Source organism: Malania oleifera, chromosome 7 (genome assembly GCF_029873635.1).
Source record: "Malania oleifera isolate guangnan ecotype guangnan chromosome 7, ASM2987363v1, whole genome shotgun sequence".
Classification (NCBI taxonomy): Eukaryota; Viridiplantae; Streptophyta; class Magnoliopsida; order Santalales; family Ximeniaceae; genus Malania; species Malania oleifera.
The window spans coordinates 6742864-6768942 of NC_080423.1; the positions used below are offsets into that span (position 1 = coordinate 6742864).

The 26079-nt window shown below is 35.4% G+C and overlaps 1 long non-coding RNA gene across 1 annotated transcript; it reads left to right on the plus strand.

The window, feature by feature from the left end:
• Positions 1-10033: 10033 nt before the first annotated feature.
• On the plus strand, positions 10034-25852 carry LOC131159591 (uncharacterized). The gene is made up of 3 exons (XR_009137829.1): positions 10034-10145; positions 10235-10300; positions 25645-25852. It is a non-coding gene; the product is annotated as an uncharacterized LOC131159591 (long non-coding RNA).
• The last annotated feature ends 227 nt before the right edge of the window (positions 25853-26079 follow it).

The following is a 26079-nucleotide window of genomic DNA, read 5'->3' on the forward strand; positions in this document are numbered from 1 at the left end:
CAAGTAAAAGGCTAAGATGCAAGTTTATCCCCCTATCTATACATTTGGTCTCTTTTGCATAAAGTCCAACTCCTATGTCAATGCTCTTCCACCCTTTAATAGCAAAATGAAAAAATAAAAAAAAATGTTGTTGTCTCCTAAGATTTAATAGAAAGGTAAGGATTTCCTATGAGATTTTGAAAATCTTAATGATGATAGGAATGGTGTATTCTCAAGAGGAGAGGGGGGGGGGGGGGGGGAATTGGGTATTAAACAAAAATTCTACTTAGGTTAAGTGTGTTCAATTTTAAACCACAATCAGTATTGCGCAACCTAGAGTCTTTCTAAGCAATCTCAAATCCCCAAGTAATCAAGTATGCAAATATTTAAAACAGATATATCATTCACAACAATTTAAGCATAAGCATACAAGTGCGGAAAGTAAAGAGTATAGGGAAAGAGAAAGTGCAGACACAATATTTGTTATCGAGGTTCGGCCAATCTTGCCTACAGCCCCGCCTTAAGCCTGCAACTCAAGGATTCACTAAATGCTCACTTAAATGGGTGGAGCGACGCCCCTTACAACTCTACTTACAAGACGGAGACTCCCAAACTCAATTACGAGACTGAGTCACAACCAAATTTCCTTACGGGGCAGAGTCTCCCCAACTCAATTTTGGGGCTGAGCCATAATTAGTTCTCCTTACGAGGCGGAGTCGCCTCAGCTCACCTAATTGGGTTAGAGCCAAACTGGTACACCTTACAGGACGGTATATTTCTCTTCCGACGATACCACACGCCGAGAATACAAAGATATTAAAATTTTCATACAATGAAATGCTTTTACAACAAGTAGAGATGTACAATTTGAAGCTCTATATGCACTCTTAGATGATATGATTTATGCTCAGTAGAGTAAGAGTATTTTTCTCAATAATATTTTGCAATCTTTGAAAAAAGATGTGTATGATAAAAATTTCAAAGATTTAACCCCAATTAATATTTCTCCAAAATATTTTTCAATAAAGAGTAGGAGAACCTAGGGTTGTTGCATTCAAATGATTTTAGTCTAAGTAACTATATATGATCTTTGATAAAAGATTGAGTGCACAATAAAAGTCTTCAAAGATGTTAAAATCCCAAACACTTTCTTCAAAAGTAATATTCAAAAATATTGTTCAAGAAAGTTAGGGTTTTTGCTTTAAAAAAATTATTTTTGCAATAAAGAATGTGTGAGCCTTTGAGATCTTGTAATATATGTGCAAAGATTCGCAAGCTATAAAACAAGTTCCCCCAAAAATATTTATGAAGAAAATAATATGGGAGAAACTCAAAGATTACTATCAAAATGATTTTCAAAAATAAAAGTTTAAGTGAGAGTAAATGCTTTGAATGATAAAATAAATGTTCAAATAAATGATTCATTAAACAATCCTCAAAAGTAATAAATTTGCTAACGAAGAGAGTAAAAGAAATAATCAAACCTCTCTTAAAAATGATTTTTAAATAAATGAGAGTAAGAGAGTATGAATTTAAGCTTTGAAGATGAAAAATATAGCAAAAATATTTGAGAGAGTTTTTCAGTTAATCATCTTATTAATTATGCTTATGATAGGGCTATTTATAGAGTTCTCAAAAAATATGGCCGTTAAGGACACGAAGGGTATTTTTAAAATTATTTAATTAAAAAATAATCACGTTTAGATGCGAAAAAATTGAAAAACGTGAGAGGTTCGATTGACCGTGGGCTGCTTCAGTCGGCTGACCAAGCCAAAAATTCGAATTTCTAATAGGCTCGGTTGGCCGTGGAAGGCACCGGTCGGCTGGCCTTGGTGATTCTTCAAACTTTTGTAGGTTCAATTGGCTGGCCATAAGAGCCAGTTTGCCAGTTCATCAGGCTGGTTGGCTGGGGCTTTCTAAGGGACGAAGGCCAATTAGCTGGGCTTTAGAAATCAGTCAAAATATAAAGAACGGTTGGCTAAGGGTCTTATATATAAAACGGGTTGGTCGGTCGAGGTCAGTCGACTAGGGCATTTAATGCTTAAGAAGGCCGGTCAACCGAGGCCTTTGCGAGGCCTTCGCAAAAATGAATTTTAGCCCTATTTTTTCTTAATATAATTTTCAAAAACCTTTGTGTGAGTTTAGATTTTCTGAAAAGGGTTTTTGATGAAAGTTAAGGTGCCCTAAGGTCTGTCTACGGTCATATGAGCTTTCAATCATATCATGCAGAGCATGCATTATTACATACCAAATCTAAAATTAAATGCATTAAAAATGAGATCTATTATGCCTTTATCTTCTTTTGCTCTTCATTTTTCATGGAATACACCAAGTTGAGATGGTCTTTACGTCCTCATGGCTTCCATGATTCCTCTGCATTATGTATGCCGAATTGTAAACCTGTTCATATACTAAATACACACTTAATATACTTGTACTTGGTCAGCATCAAAATAAGGATCGAACTCTAAAAGTCAACAATCTCTTCCTTTTTGATGATGACAAACACATATGAGCAAAATGAGTTAAGCCTGAAAAGGTTCCACCTAACAATATGTATAACTTAAAAGATACACAGTGTGGCTCAAGCATATCAAAAGACAGAAGACATTTCAAATAATCATGCATTTAGTTTTAGCATTAAAGTACATTAAAGCTCAGATATTTACCCCATTAAAAATATTTGTCTTATAAAAAATTTTCCCTTTTTGGCACAAAGTCATTTTATAATTTTGCTCATAAAATTATCCCCCTTTTGGGATCAGTAAAAGGGCTAAGTGAACTATAAAACAATTTGAGTATAAAAAAAAAAAAAATTGGCTTAAAAGAGAGCTCCCATTTTTTAACTCAACAACTGGGCATAAAAAATTTATAGCTTGTTAAAAACAAATTTCCAATTTTACATATAAAAATGGTATAACAGGCCATTTAAAATTTAAAATGACATGTTAAACATGGTCAGACTAGAAATATTCACAAACCATTTCAATTCACACATATCATAAGACCCGTAAAAGATTTGAGTTCAAAGCATATGACATATGATATCTAGATTTTGGTTTGAGCATGATTTCAGTCTAACTAGTTTGCATATATTTTTATATATGATCAATGGACTAGTTATGCAATGCCCCTTAAAAAAAATTAAAAAATAAAACTTCATGACACAAAATTTGAGTTTAAAGCACTAGCCCATGTCATGAAAGTATTTAAGCAGATATAGGCAAGAGATAAGACATGTCCTAGTTTAAAGATACTTCTTGCCATAAGAAATTTTCCCTTTAAGATATTTCTAATAATTAAGAACAGAGGACAAATGCTTACTGAAAAAGAAACTTTAAAGATCATGTAAGCTCAATTTTTTCTGGTAGGCATTTAAGCACAGAACAAAATATGACTAGAAAAATACAACCATATAGATCTTAAGGATATGACAATTTAAATCAAGATCATATGACTACACAAATGATTGTGGCTAATCAACATATTTCAAGTTAAAATTTTCAACAAAATCATCACATTTAAGCACATACCTCAATGAATTCAAAACATATCTAAACCAACAATGTTGGTGAGCATAACAAGATGAAAATTTAATTTTAGATGTTCCCCCTTTCGATTTGACTCCTAACTTAGATGCAATGAAATGCTTATACTAATCAAAGATAAATTTCCTTGAGCATGCAAATTAGTACAGGCAATCATTTTTAAATCATTAGACCGATTATACTGGATATAAACTAATTCATTTTAAAAATGCAACCATTATAATCATCCCTATAGACTACAAATGTATTAGAAAATAGATATTAAGACATATTCTAATGCTCATAACTAAGAATAATCCATATCTAATCATAAAGTCATGAAAGCTGGATATGATGTTCAAGGGATTTAGAAGATCCTCAACATTCAAAAAGCAAAACACGATGCATATGAGTTCTCAAAATATTTAAAATATATATATGCTTTTTCTTAGAGATGAAGTTCAACTCCCTTGAATACACATGAAAAAGCATTTTCCTAAATTTTTCACAGCATGCATTTTCAATCAAGGATGAAGATTAATATTCTTTCATCATTCACTCATCCTTTTAAAAATATTTTAGCATGCATCAAATCATAATCATCTTAGTGCATGGTTTATGGACTTTGATTATTTTGGGAAAAATCAAAAGATGTTTCGGCAGCATGTTGTCTATAAATAGAACATTTTCCTATCCTACATTTCACAAATACATGCACCAGATATCCTAGGAGTTTCTATAGCATGCAATTCACATATCACTGCCTCATCCATGCAAGTGGCATTTAGATTAATCAGCATGCAACTCCTAGATTCACTACTAGCATGCAATACCCAAGTTACTGCAGCAGCCATGCAGTTGGCATTCCGTTCAAACATGCATTCCAGTAGTTCAATAAAAAATTTATATGAAATAAAAACCCTCAATCAAAAAAGATTTAATCATTCAGTATATTATGGATAGTAGGCTGAAGTGCTGATCTCAAAAGGTATATGGGCACAAAATATAGTTATGAGAGCATTTAATTGATAGAACTATGAAGGTAACACTCCCCTTAAGTTATGTACTTATCCATCGATCTTATGCCTTTTCTTATTTTTCAAATTCTTTAGCCAAGTGTTCTAGATTTTTAATGATTTATATTGGGCTTGAATGCCTAGGCTTAGAGGACCAAAAAGTCATAATGAATATTCTTTTAGATGAACTTAACCTATTTGCCTCTCTTCTTATGAATTTCAACACGTAAGAGGCTAAAGTTTGAATGACTTTCTCTCTTAACTGCTCATGCATAGGTTTTTTTGAATTTTTATTCCTTCATCTAAATTGAAACCTATAGAAATTATGTTAGCCATGTAATGCCCTAGAAAATGATATGCTTGGGAATGTAAAAAATAAAAATAAAAATAAAAATAAAAATAAATAAATAAATAAATAAATAAATAATTAATTAATTAATAATTAATAATAATAAATTAATTAGTTAATTGATTAATTAAATAAATTAATAAAATTGATTAATTAATGATAATAACAATTAAATAAATAAAATGATTACTCTTATATGTGTGTGTGTGTGTGTGTGTGTGTATATATATATATATATAATATTACATAATACTTTAAACTCCTTCAAAATACTTCCTGAAAGAGATGTCTCCTCTAAAATCCAGAGAGAGAGTCGTGCGCTCGCTCTCTCTCTCTCTCTCTCTCTCTCTCCAATTTCTCGACGGATATTTGATTGATCGGGAAACAGAAGGTGCTGTTAGATTCCTAGCACCGCCACCGATATTTCTACTGGAGCGGATTTGTCATGGGAGCGGCGTAGGCACCATTCCTGGGGTAAGGTAAAATTTACCTATTTTCTCAATTTTTCATTAAATCTACCGCTAAATCAACGATCGAGCACCGCCACAAGGTCGTAGTCATGATCGTCATCATTTTGGCCGGAGTAAATTTCCAATTTGGATTTCCTAAACCTCACTCCAAAGTGAGAGTGAGATTTGGGGAATTAATTAAATTAATTATATTTGAGGGTATAATTATTTATTTGGAATTTATGCGCTTAACAAAAATATTAAAGTATTTTATTTAGGATTGATTTAATGAAATTAGCATTTTTGATTCAGGATCCGGGTGAGCGTCGTAGGCATTAGTTTGGGATTCCTATTGGTGTAGTTCAAGAAACTAGGTAAGGGAATAAATTAAGCCAGAATTTTCATGAAAATACTTATTATTCTATAGCATTTTATTTCAGAAATTATGTATTATATAAAAATATGTTTGGAAAATTACTGTTGTTTATAGGGAATGTTTATATATATATATATATATATTATCAGGAAAAAATGGTTTAATTTGTGGTGCATGGGTATAAAATCTTATGATTTATGTGATGACAAAATGTTATGTTTCAGAACCTTCATGCTATTATTATTTTCGAGAAATGGTTAAAACAATATAGGAATTATATTTTTCGTAATTTATGTGAAACAGCGCAAGGTCGTAATTTATGAAACGGCGCAAGGGCTGTAATTTATGTGAAATGGCGTAAGGGTCATAGTTTATATAAAATGGCATAAGGGCCATTAATTTATATGATATGATATGAAATGTCGGCGTGCGCAAGGGCCGTAATGAAAGATATGTTATTTTTATGAAAATATTATTATGTTAGATATTATGGTGAAACGGTTATATTCAATATATAAAATATAGTATATGATATCAGTACCTGGATGGCTTAGTTTAGTTCAGCTCAACAGCATGGTACCGTAGCTATATATATATATATATATATATTCAGATTATGTTAGTGCTACCACATGCCGCAAGGGGCTGTGGGAGATTGGCAGTCGATATGACTTCAGTGCAGAGTTGTAGACGTCCCCCTGGTAGTCCAGACCAGGGTGGGGCGGGCCCATTGTACTTACAGACTTATATTGATCTAGCATGGTCGGCCAGCCAGTGCTAGGTTCCGCCTTCGGGCCGCACAACCCAGTTATGTGGGTGTAATACATGGCATCAACTAACTATCCATCCTGGGATTTATTTCACGTATTGTACACATGTATCGATATATTGCATGACATGTATGCTACTTTCAATATTTTTATTCAGTATTTATCAGATAGATTTCTCAGATATGATTTATGAACAGTATTTGCTTATAACACGTGAAATACCCATGTTGTCACATACTGATATTAGTTTATTTCCCTTACTGAGAGATATCTCACCCTAGTTTTAAAATATTTCACGGAATCCAGGTAAGGGAGCAAATAGAGTTCTGCAGTGATAGTGGTCGCCTGATCTACCCTACCAGAAGGGTAGGTTGTTCCACTAGGGTCAAATGGATTTTGGGGTAGTGATCCTAGGGAACTTTATGTTCATGTTAGAATGTGTGTATTTGAATATGATAGATTTTTGTATAACTATGGTATTGTGTTTGTTGGACTTTTTGATATGTATATGTTGTAGCCTTCTGCTGCTAGGGTGTTAGGTTCATATGATAGGTGGATTATGTATGTGGTAGTTGTGATTATTGGCAGGCTAATATATGAAAATATATATATATATATATATATATATATATATGTGTGTGTGTGTGTGTGTGTGTGTGTGTGTGTGTGTGTGTGAAAATTAGACAGGTCGTTACAGTTTGGTATCAATGCCTAGGTTGTTAGGTTCTGAAGACTTTAGAGTGTAGAGGAGACAATACTAGAGTATAGGAATGGGTTTTGATGAGAGTAGGAGATGGGTAGATTGAAATATAAGTAAGTTATTTTTAGAGGATGAGATTGGGAATTTGGCGTTCTATATTGCGGCCTGGAGGCAAGAGTTCCATGATTGTTTCTGTGTTTTTCCTGTGGTGACAATTTTAGGAAAACCATGGATACTATCATCAGTTCCTGTTTTTGAGTGGTAGGATTGAATTCTAAATTGGGATTAAGGATGATAAAATAAATGGTCATAGAAGATTATTTTTGGATCCTAGTGTGTTAAGTGTATTAGTGGTATTACGTAGCGTCACCCAGCAGGTGATGGTAGAAATGACTAGGAGTTTTGGGGAACAGAGCTACATGATTGAACAGTTCATGCATATGAAGCCCCGTCATTTTTTAGAGGGGCCGACCCATTAGTGGCTGAGAATTGGGTTCAAGATATTGATTACATGTTGGCAGTGCTCCCTTGTATTGAGGAGCAGAAAGTATCCTTTGCTGCATTCAAGTTGACTGGGGAAGTAAATGCTGGTGGAGATTAGCGAGACTGGTAGAAGAGCATAGACCTGAGCCTGTAACGGTGACCTGGAGCCGCTTCAGGGAGTTGTTCTTCAAGTGATACTTCCCCGCTATCATTAGAAATGCGAAGGCAGCAGGGTTTTGTATTTAACGCAGGGGCATATGACGGTACATCCACATGCAGCCAAATTTGAGAAATTATCAAGCACCTCCAGAGATAGCGGCTGCTCCTCGACCATATAGAGGAGACTATTAGGCACCTCAAGGTGAACAACAGATGAATACTGCTCTGGCGCAAGTTTATGCATTGACACCGAGAGATACTGAGGCGGTAGGAGACATGGTGACAGGTAGTAAAGTTATAATTTCAGTTAAAGTTATTGTTTTATGTGATTTAGAAGCAATGTGTTCATTTATTTCTTGGGAATATATCAGACTGTGTAAGATGGAAACTTAATTGTTAGACATCAAATTATTTGTAGCCACACTAATAGGAACAATGGTAAAATGTAGAAGGGTGTTTAAGGATGGTCCAACGAATATTCAGGGAAGGATATTGTCTGTTGGTCTTGTAGTGCTTTATAGGCACTGGTTTATTTTGATCTTGGTAATGGACTGACTAGTTGTCTGTTAGACCAGTATTAACTATTATTAGAAAGAGGCAGTGTTCAGACCTCCAAGAGGACAGGAGTATAGATTTGTGGGGCCATGTGTGCGCGCCCCACCACAATTGTTATCCACCATTCAGGTGAGGAGGTTGTTGTTGGAGGGTTGTCAAGGATTTGTGGATTGTGTGAAGGAGGTACCAGAAGGGGAGTTGAGATTAAAGGATATCCCGGTAGTGAGGGATTTTCCTGATGTATTTTCCTAAGGATTTTTCGGGATTACCTCCTGCATGTGAGGTAGAATTTGCTATTGATCTAATTTCGGGGGCAACGCTGATTTGGAAGGCGTCGTATAAAATGTCACCAGTAGAGTTAAAGAAATAGTTACAGGAACTGTTAGATAAGGGGTTTATCAGGCCCAGTGTCTCACCCTGGGGAGCGCTGGTATTGGTTGTGAAAAAGAAAATGGGTCAATGAGAATGTGCATCGGCTACATAATTTCATATTTCCATAAGTCGGCCAAAATAGTGGAGACAGTGTAATCCTAAAATTAAGATGTCCATAAAAATATAAGATACTAAGTGGGTAACAATTTGACTTCTATGTTCTGTGGAAATTCTTTATTTCCTGGGAAGTGATGTTATCACCTTAACCTGAAAACAAACCTGAGAATAAGATGTCATGGGCATCACATTGCCAAGTAACCTGAAGGATCTTGTGAATCAAATAACACCTAACGGAATCATCTTTAGCAACTTACCTAAAATAAAAATCATAATGATAATTGGACCTTAGCAATCTACCATCTAGAAGGAAAACCATACATGCTAGGACCTGAAGCTTTATCTTTTTACTCTATCCTATGCGAATCTTACTTGGCAATGGGATATCAATTTAACCTCTTAGGCATCAGCTCGATTGGGATTTGATTTGTATACAGCCTAATGTGGAGTCTTCTGTTGTTGTCTATAATTGATTGTGGCTTTTGAAGCCGTCCTTAGAATATGATCTTTCTACCATTAGCAACTCTCTAGTACAAGTAAACGTTACTGTTCCTTTCTGGTCCATTCCACACAAGATTTGTGCTGCCAGACAATATTCGATCACTGATCATAGCAAACTAAATAACTTCATTAGTATTGTACTCTGTACAAAACACCAAGACACATGTTTATTACATATTTGGCCAGTCACTAGAGCATGATTAGGGTTGGCTTAAGTCAGTATAGCAGGACTTAGACTTGCCATAATTGCAATTGTAATGACCCAAAGAATAATGGTATTTAAATAATAAAGACGGAGAGAAATGGAAACAGTAACAGAAAGTGGTAGTCGATGACATCACACTTTGGAGATAATGATAATTTCGAGGAATTTCTAGGCCTCGTCGACGAATACAGGGGTTCGTCGACGAGGGTTCTTCAGGACCTCATCGACGAAGCTACGACTTGTCGATGAGAAAATACTGAAAGAAGAATTTGGGTTACTCTAAATTTCATCGACGAAGGGTAAGGTTTGTTGACGAAATTACTTAAGGACTTGTCGACGAGATGACGTGGCTCGTCGACGAATCTCGCAGTATAAACAGCCGTAAATTGATTTTTATCGCAGAAATTTGCTGCAAATCCTCTTCTCTCTCTCTCCTATGACATCTCCCTCTTCTCTCTTCGATTCTGGCCCCATCAGTCACCGAATCAACGATCTGAGGCCACCACGATGTTCCTGGCGGAGTTCTCTTCAAGTCTGCTGGAGCGGATCATTGGGGAAACGAAGTTGGAATTCATCCCAAATTTATGGTAAGGTTTTTTATTTAGTTTTTGGCCTTCTGATAGTTGATGTAGGCCAAGATATATTGATATTTTGTTCTGGTAAATTTGGTTTTCAGGGTATTGAGTGGAGAACCCTGGGGGTGTAGGACTTGTTACAGTAAAGGGATTTTAGCAAGAGTCAGGTAAGGGAAATATGTTATGCTAGGCAATTTTACTATATTTCAGTATAAATTATACGTTTTTATTATATGATTATTCACGATAGAAATTTATACAGTTTATTATTTATGTATAATATGTTTAAAACTTTTGTGTGGCTTGAGGATATGAGTATAGTAAAGAAACATGTTTTACAGTATTTTTAGGATATGAATTACAGATTATACTGCTAGTGGTTATGTTTTATAGTAGTTACAGAATACCATGATTATATAGTTTTCAGTACCATGATTATACAGTTTTTAGTACCATGATTATACAATTATGAGTACCATGACTTACAGATTACAGTTCAGTTCAGAAATACAGATGATACAATTATAGTTCATTACAGTTTATTTCATTGTCATGGTTAATACAGTTATTTCAGAATAATGGTAAATCATATAGTTGTATATAGAGATGTATTATATAGTATCACACCCTATTGGACCATACAGTTACAGAGCACGGTATCGTAGCTACATACAGTTACAGAGTGCAACCACCTATTCAGATAATATGTGGTAGTAGGTCGATCGTATAGTGCCCTGACGTGGACAGGCTCCCCATCAGATATGGGTTGAGGAGGGCAGATCAGACCGAGGGAGTATAGTGGTTTACCCTGGTCGGTCAGACAGGAAGAATACTTATTTATATTAGAAGTATTTTGAGTAGAAACTTTAAAAATACAGATATGTTAAGAAACTTGAAAATGGGGGTGATTTTATTACTTGTACTGTATTTACAAGTTCAGTTTTTCATGATTTTTATAGCAAGAGATTTTAATAATATTGTAACTCATCTGCCACACACTAGTAATAGCATATTTCGTCTTACTGAGCGTTGGCTCATCCCAATTACTTTAACATTTTTCAAGTGATCCAGGTAGGCGAGCAAATCAGGCTCGCAGATAGAGGGGCCTTAGTATTGCCTTGATATTAGAGTGAGTATTTTTGGGAGTATTTCTGTATAGCCTTAGCCAGTTGAGGACATTTCTGGGGAATAGCTATATATGTATATTTTGGGGAACAATTTAGCACTCTGGTATTGTATGTAATTATAAATGGTTATGTTTATTTGATTTTTGCTTCTCGCTACTTAGGTTGATGATTGGGTTTAATCCAAGTTGGTATCAAAGCATGTTAAATGTCATAGTATATATATATTTATATAAAACCCGTATAAATAGCATGTCGTCACAACAATCCTTGTTTTTCATTGAGGATATTTTTCAACTATATTTTGATATTCAACATTTGCCAGCATATGCTAGTAGTGGAATCTTAAAACTATTGGAAGCAAGAAAAATTTAGAAACCAATCTAGTAGGAAAATGATACTTTATCCTGATTTTAAAGTATAAGGTTGTGCATTAAATTGACATTGAAAAGAAATTTGGTGATTAGAATTCCAGGGAATATTCGGAAGTTCATATAATTTTTACTCAAATGAATTACAAAGTTATAATGAGATTTTGAAGTGCCTTTTATACATTTGATCTAACAGACTAATGATCACACATCCTGGTTTGGGATGTCCTGGCAGGTATGATCCTTGATGAGTATGAGTCATTATTGCAAGTTCTCTGGTTAAAGATGAGGCTAACCATTGTTGGTCATCTATTGATCATACAGCTAGTTGTTTATGATTAAAAGAAAATAGTATTCATAAATCCAAATGGAGTGAGGGTTTTCTTTCTAACTAATAAGCTTTCATACTTGACGTCTTGAGTGCCTAGGGAAGGATAGAATTTGGGCACATATTTGGGGTTTGTAGTAGTAATGAAAGAAACATATGAGTTAACGAATCCCAAACTTTTTTACCCATAGGTGATGAATTTTTAGATATTATTTCCAGATGACTTATCAGGGCTACCTTCAAGAGGAGATTGAATTTAATATTGATTTGGTGCTAGGAGCGGAGCCTATGTCGATTGCTTCCTATTGAATGACATCAACTGAACTAAGGCAACTTAAGGTGCAACTAGAAGATTTCCTTAACAAGGAATCTGTTTGACCTAGTATATCATTATAGGTTGCACCTGTGTTATTCATTAAGAGACATAATAGGGCCTTGAGGTTATGCATTAATCATTGGAAGTTGAATTACATTACAGAATTGGTATTGACTTTTAGGGATTGGTGGATTATTTGATTAATTGGTAAAATCCCAAAATTTTTGAAGATTGATTTGCAATTAAATTATCACTAATTAAGAATTGGAAATTATACAACCCAAAGACAAAATTGAGTACATAGTAAGATCGCTATAAGTTTTTGGTGTTACCAATTGAGGGTTATCAATGCACCTTACATTTCCATAGATATAATGAATCAAGTTATTCAACCATACTTTGATCAATTCATTATAATTTTTATGGATAATTTTTGGGGTATTCAAAGACTCAAGAAGAGCATGAACAACATTTGTTGTTAATTTCACAAACTTTATGAGAGCATCAATTATATGCTAAACAGGAAATGTTGGTGTTAGATCTTTGGAAGGTTGGAGATGGGAATTGAAGTTGTTGAGCGTTGGTGTTGAAGTAAAGTGTACTAGGACAGAATGTATAATCCATCGATTTAAGTTAAATACCAGTTCTAATAGAATTGTTATAAAGGTTAACTCTGAACTTATTAGGTTAACGATGGATTTTACTTGGGTTGTATTCAACAAATTTCGAGGATGAAATTTTTATAAGAAGGGGAGAATGTAACGCCCCAGAAAATGATATGCTTGAGAATATAAAAGCTAAAAAAATAAAATAAAAGTAAAAATAAATAAATAAATAAATATTATTAATTAATAATAATAAATAAATTAGTTAATTAATTAATTAATTAAATTAATAAAATTGATTAATTAATGATAATAACAATTAAATAAATAAAATAATTACTCTTATATATATATATATATGTATGTATATATATAATATTACATAATGCTTTAAACTCATTCAGGATACTTACTGAAGGAGATGTCTCCTCTGAAATCCAAAGAGAGAGTTGCGCTCTCTCTCTCTCTCTCTCTCTCTCTCTCTCTCTCATGCACACACACGTCTCTGATTTCCTCTGTCTCTCTCTCCCACTCTCTTCAATTTCTTGATGGATATTCGGCTGATCGGGAAATGGAAGGTGTTGTTGGATTCCTAGCTCTGCCACTAACATTTCTACTGGAGTGGATTTGTCATGGGAGCGACGTAGACACCATTTTTGGGGTTAGGTAACTTTTTCCTATTTTCTCAATTTCACCTTAAATCTGCCGCTAAATCGACAATCAGACACCACCACGGGGTCCTAGTCGCGATCGTCGTCATTTTGACCAGAGTAAATTTCCAATTTGGGTTTCCTAAGCCTCACTCCAAAGCGAGAGTGAGATTTGGGGAATTAGGTAAATTAGTTATATTTGAGGGTATAATTATTTATTTGGAATTTATGGGCTTAGGAAAGATTAAAATAGTATTTTATTTAGGATTGATTTAATGGAATTAGGATTTTTGATTCAGGGTCTGGGTGAGCGCCGCAAGCATTAGTTTGAGATTCCTGTTGGCGAAGTTCAAGAAACCAAGTAAGGGAATAAATTAAGTTAAAATTTTCATTGAAATACTTATTATTTTACAACATTTTATTTCAGAAATTATATATGATATAAAATTATGTTTGGAAAAATTACTGCTGTTTATAGGGAATGTTTATATATATATTATAAGGGAAAATGATTTAATTTGTGTGGCATGGGTATAAAATCTTATGATTTATGTGATGGAAAAATGTTATGTTTTCAGAACCTTCATATTATTCTAGTATAACCTAATTTCATGGAAATTTATACTCATGCCACACAAATATGCATAATACTCTAAACATAAAATATGATTTGAAATCATATTTTCTAATAAAATGTATTAAATATATTTTCCTGTTTAATAGCAGTATTCCCAAACACTATACTATAGCATACATAATTTCTAAAAAAAAATGTTGTATATTAATAATATTTTCATGAAAAATGTTGACTTAATTTATCCCCTTACTTGACTTACTAAGAAGTCCACAAATCTAAACAAACTTACTCATGTGTGTTTCCAGCTCAACACCTTGAAATTCACATTTTCCAACAAACTAACATATACTAGTGTAACACCTTCCAACACATTCCCTTTAGTTCAGAAATACCTAATAACTTATAAAACTTAAAATAACCAACTTACTTAAATTTTGGAATGGTGCCCAAATACTCCAAATCAAAATTCTGATCTGGCAATATTGTAGAGAATCTTCCCAAAAGTAACGTAGCAGCTTCTGATTGCCAAACCGGCGAGAATCGAAGCTGGAATTCTAGAAAGAAGGTGAGAGAGACGAATTTTAGAGAGAAAGAGAGAGAGAAAGTTTTGCATGTAGTTTTTGTTAACTTTGGTGCAATCCTAAGAGGAGGGTGAATTGGTATTTAAGAATTCTTCCTAGGTTTAGCTAATCCAGCAGGCAGTATTTCACAAACCTAGGGTCTTTCTACATATTCACAATCCCAAACAAATATTCAAATAATAAACAAACATAAAGGTGCAGAATGTAAATTGCGAAAAATGAAATCAACACTAGATATGATATCGGGATTCGGCCAATATTGCCTACATTCCCGCCTTGACACACCCGCATAAGGATTATACTATAAGCTCACTTAACGGGTGGAGCGGCACTGGTTACAACCAGGTCAATCAAAGGGGCTGACGTCAACCAACACGCCTTACTAGGATGGCGCACCTAACTTTCATAACCGGGTCTAAATTAGTCTGAGACTATTCAACAGGTCTAGTCTCCCTCTTCAAGCCCACGCCTAGAATACAACAAATTTAAAATTTTACGTACAAACAAATGCTTCTTACATAAGCTGATATGTACCACAGCACAATATAATCAATACACTACCAAAAGATAAGATACGATAAGTTCAGTGTAGTCTTAATGTCTGCTCTCAAATATTTATGCAAATATTGCAATTAATGTGTGAGAGTGTAAATGATATGATCTTTGTGTCAAATAATGATTTCAATCACAATGCACAAACAAAGATCACAAGCACACTTCAAATATCTCAACAAATAATTTTTCTCAATATAAACCACTAGAGATATTCAAAAATGGTTTGCAAAATTTATTTGATCTTTGTATCAAGATGATAATCTCAATTAAAAGGTATAGCAACAGAGATCTTTTAGTGAATGCATATACTAAGATTTTCATTTTAAGCAACAACCACTTCCCAAACCTACAGTCATCACAACCCCCTTAAACCTAGGAACTAAGGATGATTAAAAAATATCTATGCAATGTTAATTTAGATCCATTTCACTTTTGGTCCTACAGGGTTTGCTTTCATAACTACCCACGCCAACTCCTTATCTAAGCCTCTGACACTTCTAGATGGACAAGTAAATTGAGTGTGCCATAACATTTCACAAAATAAGCAAATTTTGTGTATGCATGAAAGATTATGCTTATTTATTTTGGTTTTGCACATTAAGGAAATTTTATGACCGTGGGAATTAAAAAATGAACCCTTTTCAAAAGATTTATTTCTTTATGCCCCTAAGGGTTTATTTGAACTATACTTCTTAGATTTCAAAATCATTTCAAAATAATTGTCAATTTTTCTTTCTAAGCAAATGATTTTCAAGACCTTCTTAATCTTTCTCTTCTCAAGGATAGCATGATATTCCTTCATTTTTTCTACTTTTAGAGCTATCCTCTCATTTTCATTTTTGAAAGATACATTCTTCTTGTTCACCCTAACTAGAAACTTATTCATTTTCAATAAAGTCCTTTCTAGTTCTTCAAATGACAACATGCTTTTATTTTTTAATTCAACACATGATTGATCATAAAAGTTAACACAATAGTTTTCACATGAATTATTGCATGCATGTTCAACAGGACTATCACAAAGATTATCAGATGATCCATCATACGATATGCTGCAATGCTTTTCACAACAATCATCACACACATTATCACCAGAACTGTCATTATATTCAATAGATGATTCAGCATATGATATATCACAGAATTCAGAAACAGAATTATCAATCAAGCTAGAGAGAGAATCATATACCTCATTGTTGATCAGTAGCTCATGATTTTCCTCATTTTCCTGGGTCTCTCCATATTTGTTTTCTAGCTTATCCTAGATTTCTTTTGCAGTTCGACATGCCACAAACTCAACAAAAATATCAGAATCTAATGCAAGATATAACATGTCCATGGCATATGAATTTGCATGCATCAAATTAATATCATTTTCTATAGGCTTACAAATTCCCTTATCAATCACCTGCCAGGCCCTCCAATTCATAGATTTCACAAATATGCTCATTCTAGTTTTCCAGTGGGTGTAGTTTACACCATAAAACAAAGGAGGATTGGTGGGTGACTATCCCTCATCAAATGGGGATACACCAGATTGAGCCATTGCGATCTTTTTGCAAAAACGTTTAAGTCTAGTGCAATGAAGCTCTGATACCAATTGTTAGCTTTGGTGTATTCCCAAGAGGAGGGGTGAATTGGTTATTTAAAAATTAATCCCCTAGGTTTAGTTAATCTAGAAGTATTTCACAACCTAGGGTCTTCCTATATACACACACCCAAATGCGTAGATAATATACGCATATTAAATCATTCGCTATAACATACATGTGCTGAAGTGTAAAGTGTGGAAAGTATAAAATACACGCACAATATGTTATTAGGGTTCGGCCAACTGTGCCTACGTCTCTGCCTCTAGCTCACAAGCCCAATGATTCCACTAAAGGCTCACTTAAAGGGCAGAGCTGTACCAATTACAACCAGGTCAATTCAAGGGGCTGACCTTAATCGACACGCCTTAACAAGATGACGCACCTAACTCTCCTAATCAGGTCTAAGCCAATCCAGGACTATTTAATAGGGCTGGTCTCCATCTTCAGGCCCACGCTTGGAATACAACCAATGTGTATAAAATTTGCGTACACAGAAATATGCTTCTCACACTAAGCAGATATGTACTACAATATGCGCATGTAATAATCAATCCACACCAAACACGTAGGAACTATAAGCTCAGTGGTGTATATTTGCAATCAACACTCAATGTTATGTCTATAAACGATCAAGCACAAGAGTGTTCTAACACGCTATTTCTTTGAAACTAGATATAAAAAATCTCAATACTAGATTAGGGTTTCAAAGATGCTGATCAAGTATTCAAACTAACTCAAAATTTTTTCTTTCAGTGAAATAAGCACAAGAATAGTTTGAAGTATATAGCTTGCAAAAATTTATTTTGCACACAAAAATAAAGCTATAGGAATCTTTGCAATGATAATGCAAAGATCCTTAAGCTAACGAGATTTTCCCAATACTAGATTTATCAAATAAAAATCTCTAGGTAACCCCCCAAAATCAATGACAATCAATCAGGAAAAATAGTGGGAGTATCTAGCAATATCAAGTAATAAATACTCAAGAAGTAAGATTTCTCAAGGGAATGAAGGTATTTGAGTGTTATGGGGTCGGAATGAACAAATAGGGTTTAGGAAATTTGAGAGAATTTTTGGCTAATCCTATTTGCTAATCACTACTAATTTTTGCAAATGAACCCCTATATATAGAGAATGGGTAAATTATGACCGTTGGGGGACACATAGGGTATTCTTAAATTTGTTAAAAAAAGTTTAGCAAAAATTAACCCTGTTCAACCCTTTAACCTCGATAAAAATATTAATCAACCCGAAGGAATTCGGGTGGCTAAACTTAAGTTCGGTCGCCTAAATAGACTCATCTTGAAAATTCATATAAAATAGTTAGGGTGCTCGAATTTTCATTCGGTTGGCTGAACAAAACTCAGAGAGTTATGTCCGAGGTTCGGGTGCCCGGTCATATGTTCGGTAGCCCGAACTCATATGTTCAGTCGCCCGAGACTTAATTTGAACTAAATCGTTCGGTAGCCTGAGTTGGTGAAAAGTCCTTTTCAGGTGGTTCGGGCTCCTGAGGGAAATGCATTCATTCTGGTTCGGTAGCTCGAACCAAGGTCAAACTCTTGACTTCTCAACAGTTCGGGTGCCTGAGGTGATTTGTTCACCTAGGGTTTGGTCGTCCGACCTCACTCATTTTATGCCTATTATGTTCATTTTCATTTCAATTAATTCCCCTAATATGTTAAGTGATTATGGGGACTTTGTGTACAATGTGTAGGGACCTAGAGTCTTTCTATGGCCTTTTTTAAATGCGCCAAAAAACCTGGCTTCGGTCGACTGAAGGGTGATCCCTAAGGTCTTGAGCTTTATAAGTTCCTACATGCATGCAATGCAGATTATTGTAGACATTTGCCCTATATTACTATTACAGACCCAAATAATATAAATTACAACAAGAAAATAGTCTTTAAGGTCTTCAGCCTTCAAGTCTTCTCGTGCCATCAAATGATCTTGTTATTATTAAGTTGGACACAAACTTGACAGACATTAAATACCAAGGGTATTTGTCATTATCAAAATTGGGTGTGGCTTATAAGGTCAACAGCAATCAAAATACAAGATGAACTCTTGAGTATTGAAATAAAAATGCAAAACTCAGAAGCTCTAAAAAATTTTCCTGCGGAAGGCTTATCTACAAAACCCCTTAGAAAAAACTAGAAGCTTACTCTTAAAGAAAAATCAATCTCAATCAAAATGAGCAAGTGAGAGTTTAAGCTTGGTGAGATGAACACAATAGCACTCTTACTAAGTGGTATTTGCAATATGGATGAGTAAGAATGAGAGTATATAACTTGAATATGAAAAATAAGCTTTTTGAGATTCAGAGGATATTTGCTAATTATTTTGCTAATCTAATACTAATTTTTGCAAATGAAGGGGTATATATAGAGTTCCCCAAAAATATAATTGTTCTTTACATATAGGGTATTATTAGGATTGTTTAAAAATATTTTAGCATCATTAACCCTGTTTAAAAAATTTAACTGCGGTATAAAATAATGTCCAACCTGAGAGCACCAGTCGACCGGACACGAGGTTCAGTTGACCAAGTGACTGAGTTCGGTCGGCTGGGTAAAATTTGAACTGGAAGTTCGATCGACCGACTTAGTGTCTCAAGGGCGATTTTCCATTTTCGCGCGGTTCGTTCGACTAGGTGATTTTGAACTATGAAGTTCGGTCGACCAGGGCGTTGGATTTTCCCACATGTGGGTTCGGTCGACCAGGACGTTGCCCATTTAAATTTGGTCGGTCGACCAAGGAGTCAAATTTTGACTCGGTGGGAGTTCGGTCGATCAAGTCATATGAACTTGGTACAATACAGTTGACCGAGCTATGGTGAAAATGTTGACCGCTTGACCGGTTCGATCGACCGACAGATTTACACTATGAAAGTTTGGTCGACCAAACATGCATTTTTAATGTATTTCGGTTCCAACTCCCTTATACATTCACCCTATTGATATAAGTATATATGTTTATGCATGCATGTGAATCCTAGGGTCATTCGATTTAGGTTGCTAAAACTATTTTCAAATATCTCATGTGTTTCATTTTGAGAAAAATTCTTGGAGAAATATTTGTTTATGTTCTAAAGATCTTTGTTGCAATATTCCTTGAGAAATATTATCTTTTAAATACAGAGATCAAATTCTTTTGCAAACAAAATCTATACATCTCTTGAGGCTTGTATGTTAAGAAAAATCATTTGTTGAGATATCTAAAGTGTGGCAAATATCTTTGTTTAAGCATTGTGATTGAATATATTGTGTGATACAAAGATCATATTATTTAAACTCTCACGCACTGATTGCTACACTTGCATAAATATTTGAGAGTAGACAACTTCGACCACATTGAGCTTACTTCATTATATTATTTTGTGGTGCATGTGATTGCTTATATTGGGTACATATCTACTTTACATGAAAGCATAATCACTGCACCAATTTCATTATTGTGAACATACTGTTGTGTTTCTAGGCATGGCCTGAGGGGGCGGTAATCCAGCCCGGTAAGGATTGGTTGTAATGGTTGAGGTCAGCCTTGTGCTATTGACCTGATCGTTTAGGTGCCACTCCATCCGTTTAAGTGAGCATTATAGTAGTAATCCTTGTGCTTATTAGCCAAGGCGGGGATGTAGGCAATTTGCCCAACCTCGATAATACTTCTGCGTGTCACTTCTCTTTACTGCTTTCTAGTGCATGCGTAGTTAATTAGATTGCGTTATTTAATTTTGGGTACATATTATATTTGATTTACTTTATTTGCACTAGATTGACCATAGGGTTGTGAATATACTACTATTAGGAAACTGACCTAGGGCATTAATTTTAAAAAGTACCAATTCACCCCCCCTCTTGGGATCATGGTAAAGCTAACACCCCGCATTCTCCCGGGTGTCTCCTGAAGCATAAGGTACAAGAAGGAAACGTCTGACTGCCTTGTATAGCCCAATTTCTCACTATCTACCTCTGTCCACCTATGTTATCCTGCCTCCTCCAAGGCCTTCGGCTAGACTCTGCTTGAACATCTGAAGGCGCGGGCCTCTTCCCCTGACTTTATGCTGCGGTGCCTCTTTAAAGGCCACCCTCAATGACTGCAGCTTTGTCTACCACCTTTGCGAATGTCTGAGCTCAAAAGCCTATAATATGCTTAAATAGATTTTGCCTCAAACCCTCCTCAAATTTTCTCGCCTTCCTCTCTTCATCTGGTACCAAGCACGGAGCAAATCGAGACAGCTTAATAAATCTCACAGCATACTGCTGTACTGTCATCGGTCCCTGCGTCAGATGCAAAAACTCCACCACCTTCGCACTCTTAATAGTAGGGAGAAAATATCTCTTGATAAAGATCTTCCTGAAGCAGCTCCACGTCACCGCTACAGGGTCCGATCTCAACTCCTCCAACAATTTTGCTAATCTTCACTAGTGCTTTGGCTCCCCAATAAGTTTAAATGTCGCAAATAAGACTTTCTTCTCATCTGTGCATGGAAGAACTGCCATCATATCCTCTATGTCCTGGACCCAGTTCTCAGCCACTAGTGGGTCAACTCCCTCATAAAACGACGGAGGTCTCATCTGCATGAACTGCTCAATCATGCAGCTCTGCCCTCCCGAACTTCTAGCCATCTCTCACATCACCTGCTAGGTGACGCTATGTAGTACAACATCAGGGTCACCTCCACCCATACTGGAAGGCCTTGCATTGTCCCCTCCAGCCTGTGCACTACTACTCCCTAGATCCATCCTGTAAAGGATATAAAACCGTTTTAGAACTCTATTATCATAACTTACTAACACACCCAGCATACTCAAATCCACAAAATATTCTGTTAGCTTTGGTGTATTCCCAAAAGGGAGGGGGGTGAATTAGAATTTTAAAATTTATTCCTAGGTTTAGCTAATTTAACGGCAGTATATTCGCAACCTAGGGTCTGTCTATACAGTTCCAAATGCGCAGATAAATATAACATTCGGAAATTAAGTAATGTGCAACATTCACAACATAACATACATGTGCAATAAATAAATTATGAAAAAATAAAATGCACGCACAATATGTTATCGGGGTTCGGCCAACTGTGCCTACATCCTGGCCTCTAACTCGCAAGCTCGAGGATTTCACTAAAGCTCACTTAACGGGTGGTGCGGCACCGGTTAGAATCAAGTCAATTCAAGGGGCTGACCTCAACCAACACGCCTTACCAGGATGGCGCACCTAACTTTCCTAACCAGGTCTAAGCCAATCCGGGACTATTTACCAGGGTTAGTCTCCCTATTCAGGCTCGTGCCTGGAATAGAACAGTATGTTCTCAATAATGAAATTGGTACAGTGATTATGCTTCCATGTAAAGCAGACGTGTACCCAATCTATGCAATCATATACACCGTCAAATGATATAATAAAGTAAGCTCAATGTGGTCTTAGAGTTCTACTCCCAAATAGTTATATGATCGATGCAATCAGTGCATGAGAGTGCAAACAATATGATCTTTGTATCACAAAATATTTTCAATCACGATGCTCCGACAAAGATATTAGCAATACTTCAAATATCTCAACGAGTAGATTTTCTTAATGTACAAAGCTCAAGAAATATATATATATATATATATATATATTTGGTTTGCAAATAGGATTTAATCTTTGTATTCAACAAATGATATAACTCAATGAATATTGCAACAAAGATTTTCACCACATAAACAAATATCCCTTCAAAGATTTCTCAAGATGAAACGCACTAGATATTTGAAAACGATTTGAAAAGATTTTTGCAACCAAAATCAATTAAGAACTTCTCAAGATATTGCAATGACAATGCAATACTCAGAAGCTCAAGTGAAGTCTTCTTAGGATAGACTTATCAATGAAGTCCCCTAAGAACACTTGAGGTTTTGCTCTCAAATAAAATAATATCAAACAAGTACAATCTTAAGAGAGCAAACCTATAGAACAACAACACTCAAATCACACTTACAAAGATATTTGAGCAATAAAATTTAGTAAGAATGAGTGTTGGAGGCTAAAAAATGAGTATTATAGATTTTGGAATCTCAAAGGATTTTTCCTAATTAAGATTGCTAATTCCATGCTAATTATTCCAAATGAGGGGGTATATATAGACATCCCCCAAAGTATGACCGTTCATGACACATTTGGAATTATTAGGAAATTTTTAATATATTTTAAAACAATTAACTCCGTTTAAAAATATTAACTGCGGTAAAATATGTGGGGCAACCCGAGAGCACTGCTCAACTGAGGAAAGTTCGGTTGATAAAGTTGCTTGAAGTTCAATCGATCGGGCCTTAAATGAACTACAAGTTTAGTCGACCGGACTTGGAGGTTCAGGACGATTTTTTCCTTTTAGCGCGGTTCGGTCGACCGGGAACTTTTTGAACTATCTAGGTCGGTCGACCAGACAGTTGAGTCCTCACACGTGGGAATTTGGTCGACCAGGGCGTTGGTATGCAATCTTGGCACGGTCGACCAAATGGTCAATTATGTTGACTGCAAGGGAGTTCGGTCGATTTGATAAAAGTGAACTGGACAAGTTCTGTGGACCGAGCTATGGTCAATCTGTTGACCCGGTCCTGGTTCGGTCGACCAGGAGGTCTTTGTACATACAAGTACACTCGACCAAATGTGCGCATTTAGGGCAATTTGGTCTTATTTAAGCAAGCAATCACCCTACTCAAATGACCAACATAAATATGTGCATGAGTGAGTGTCCTAGGGTAATTTCTAGTTCCTTTTTAGTTTTGAGCTTACCTATTAAATCTTGTAGGTGATGCATACAATTATTACAAGTCAAGCCTTATTTACTATTATAGACCCTTTAAATAATAATGAAATTAAATACAACATATATTGGGTCTTCAGCTCCAATTCCTCTTTGTGTTATCAATATGATCTACCAATTTGAATACCTGCACATAAACTCGGTAGACATTAAATACCTGAGTATTTTTCATATTCAAAACAGGGTATGACCCATAGGGTCAATAATCCCCCCCTTTTTGATGATGACAAATACTTGCCTTGTAACAACCCGAATGATAATGGAATTTAAATAATAAAGAGAGAAGGAAATAGAAACAGAAACAGAAGGAGGCCATAGACTTCGTCGATGAACACGGGGTTTCATCGATGAAGGCTTTAAGGATTTCGTCGACGAACACAGGGTTTCGTCGACGAAGAAATACCGAGAGGCGTTTTGACCCGTCTGAATTTCATCGACGAAGACTAAATTTTGTCAACGAAATTAATAAAGAATTCATCGACGAAGGACGTGGCTCGTCGACAAATTTAGTTCTATAAATATGGAAAAATCATATTTTTAATTTCATTATTAAGCTAACTTCGCCCTCTCTCTCTCCCCTTCGGCTCTCTCTCTCTCTCTCTCTCTCTCTCTCTCTCATCATTTTTGGGCTGGATTTACGCCGGATCGACAATCCGAAATCACCACAACGCTCCTAGGGAAGTTCTCTCCAAATCTACCGAACCAGATCGTTGGTGAAAGCTAGTTGGAAATCGTCCCTGAGTTGAGGTAAGGCTTTTTAAGCCCAACTTGGTCTTACGGTAGTTATAAGAAACGATGTACACGTAGAAATACTGAAGTTTAATATTGGAAGTTTTTAGTTTCAGGGTATTGATTAGAAAATCCTACGGGGGTCAGGCTAGGATATTTTAGGGGCTTTCTCAGTAGTTAGGTAAGGGAATAAACTAAAACAGTTATTTTCCATGCAAATTATTATTAATTATGAGTAAATCTATTTTCAGAAAAGCATAGGTTATATTTTTTTATTACGAATGAAATGTATAATTGGGAAAATATTGCTATGATGTTAAAATGTATATGTATGTATGAGATGCCAGAAAATCACGATTTCAGAATATAAAGTATGACTTTAAATAGCACATGTGTGGCAGGAATATTATTTTACGTGAAATGTATGATGGTATGAAAGATTTTACGAGCAAAGCATGTTTTCAGGTATTATGAAAAGATGAGTTATGTTGTGATGATTTTGACGAATATATGATAAATGATTTATTTTCAGAATGTATATGCCTGAAACGATTCTGGTGCAAGGCCATGTATTTATGTTATCGGCACGAGGCCGTATTTATGTTATCGGCACGAGGTCGTATTTATGTTATTGGCACGAGACCGTATTTTATGTTATCGCCACGAGGCTGTATTTATGTTTTCGGAGCGAGCCGTATTTATGCAAATGATTGGCACGAGGCCACTATTATATCATGTATTATATGTTATCAGAACCCGGATGTTAGTTTAGTTCAGTTTCAGGAGCTCGGTACCGTAGCTATATGTAGATCAGATATCTACGTTAGATTAGTGCTAACCATCCCACGAGCGGATGGGAGATGGATAGTCGATGTGACTTTCAATAGAGTGTGGACGTCGACCTGGCAGTTCAGACCAGGGTGTGGCGAGCTCATCGTACTTACAGACATATTTGACTCGGCAATGGTCGGCCAGCTATTGTCGGGTCCCGCCTTCGGGCTGCACAACTTGTCATGGGGGTAATACATGACATTAGCTAGCTATTCATCCTAGGTATATTTTCAGTATTACAGTTATCACAAATGTTTTATGTTCGGTATGGTTATTTAGTAAATATGAAAGTATGTGCTTATTCAGTATGATATGATGAATGTTTACAGAAATATGAAAGGTACTGTATATGTATAAATGTATCAAATATTCATGTTGCCACACAGCTGTATTTAGTTTATTTTCCCTTACTGAGATATGTCTCACCCCCAACATTAATAAATTTTTCAGGAGACCCTGAGTGACCGACGGGTCGTGGCCGCCGTGGAGTCAGTTATTACCCTGTTAGGAGGGTAAGATTTTGTATTAGGAACAGGAGTATTTTGTGTTTGATCCTAGAGTTATTTTGATATTTTGGGGAATGTATATAAATACAGTATCATGATGGTTGTAGTAAACTCTGGTATTATGCTTGATGGATGGATGATTTAAATTTTATGAATGTTGTTGCTTAGGTTTCCACTGTGATTAATAGGTGTCCCCATTACCCACGGGTTTGGGTTGACTTTTTTATTCATTATATTACATTTTATGTTAAGGAAATATAGGGTCGCTACATGCCTACTTCTCCCCCTTTTGGCAACAACAAAAAGGGTCTAAATAAACAATTAAGTATATAGGCAAATAATCATCTGAATACAAGATATGTTTGGGAAAAGGTTTTTA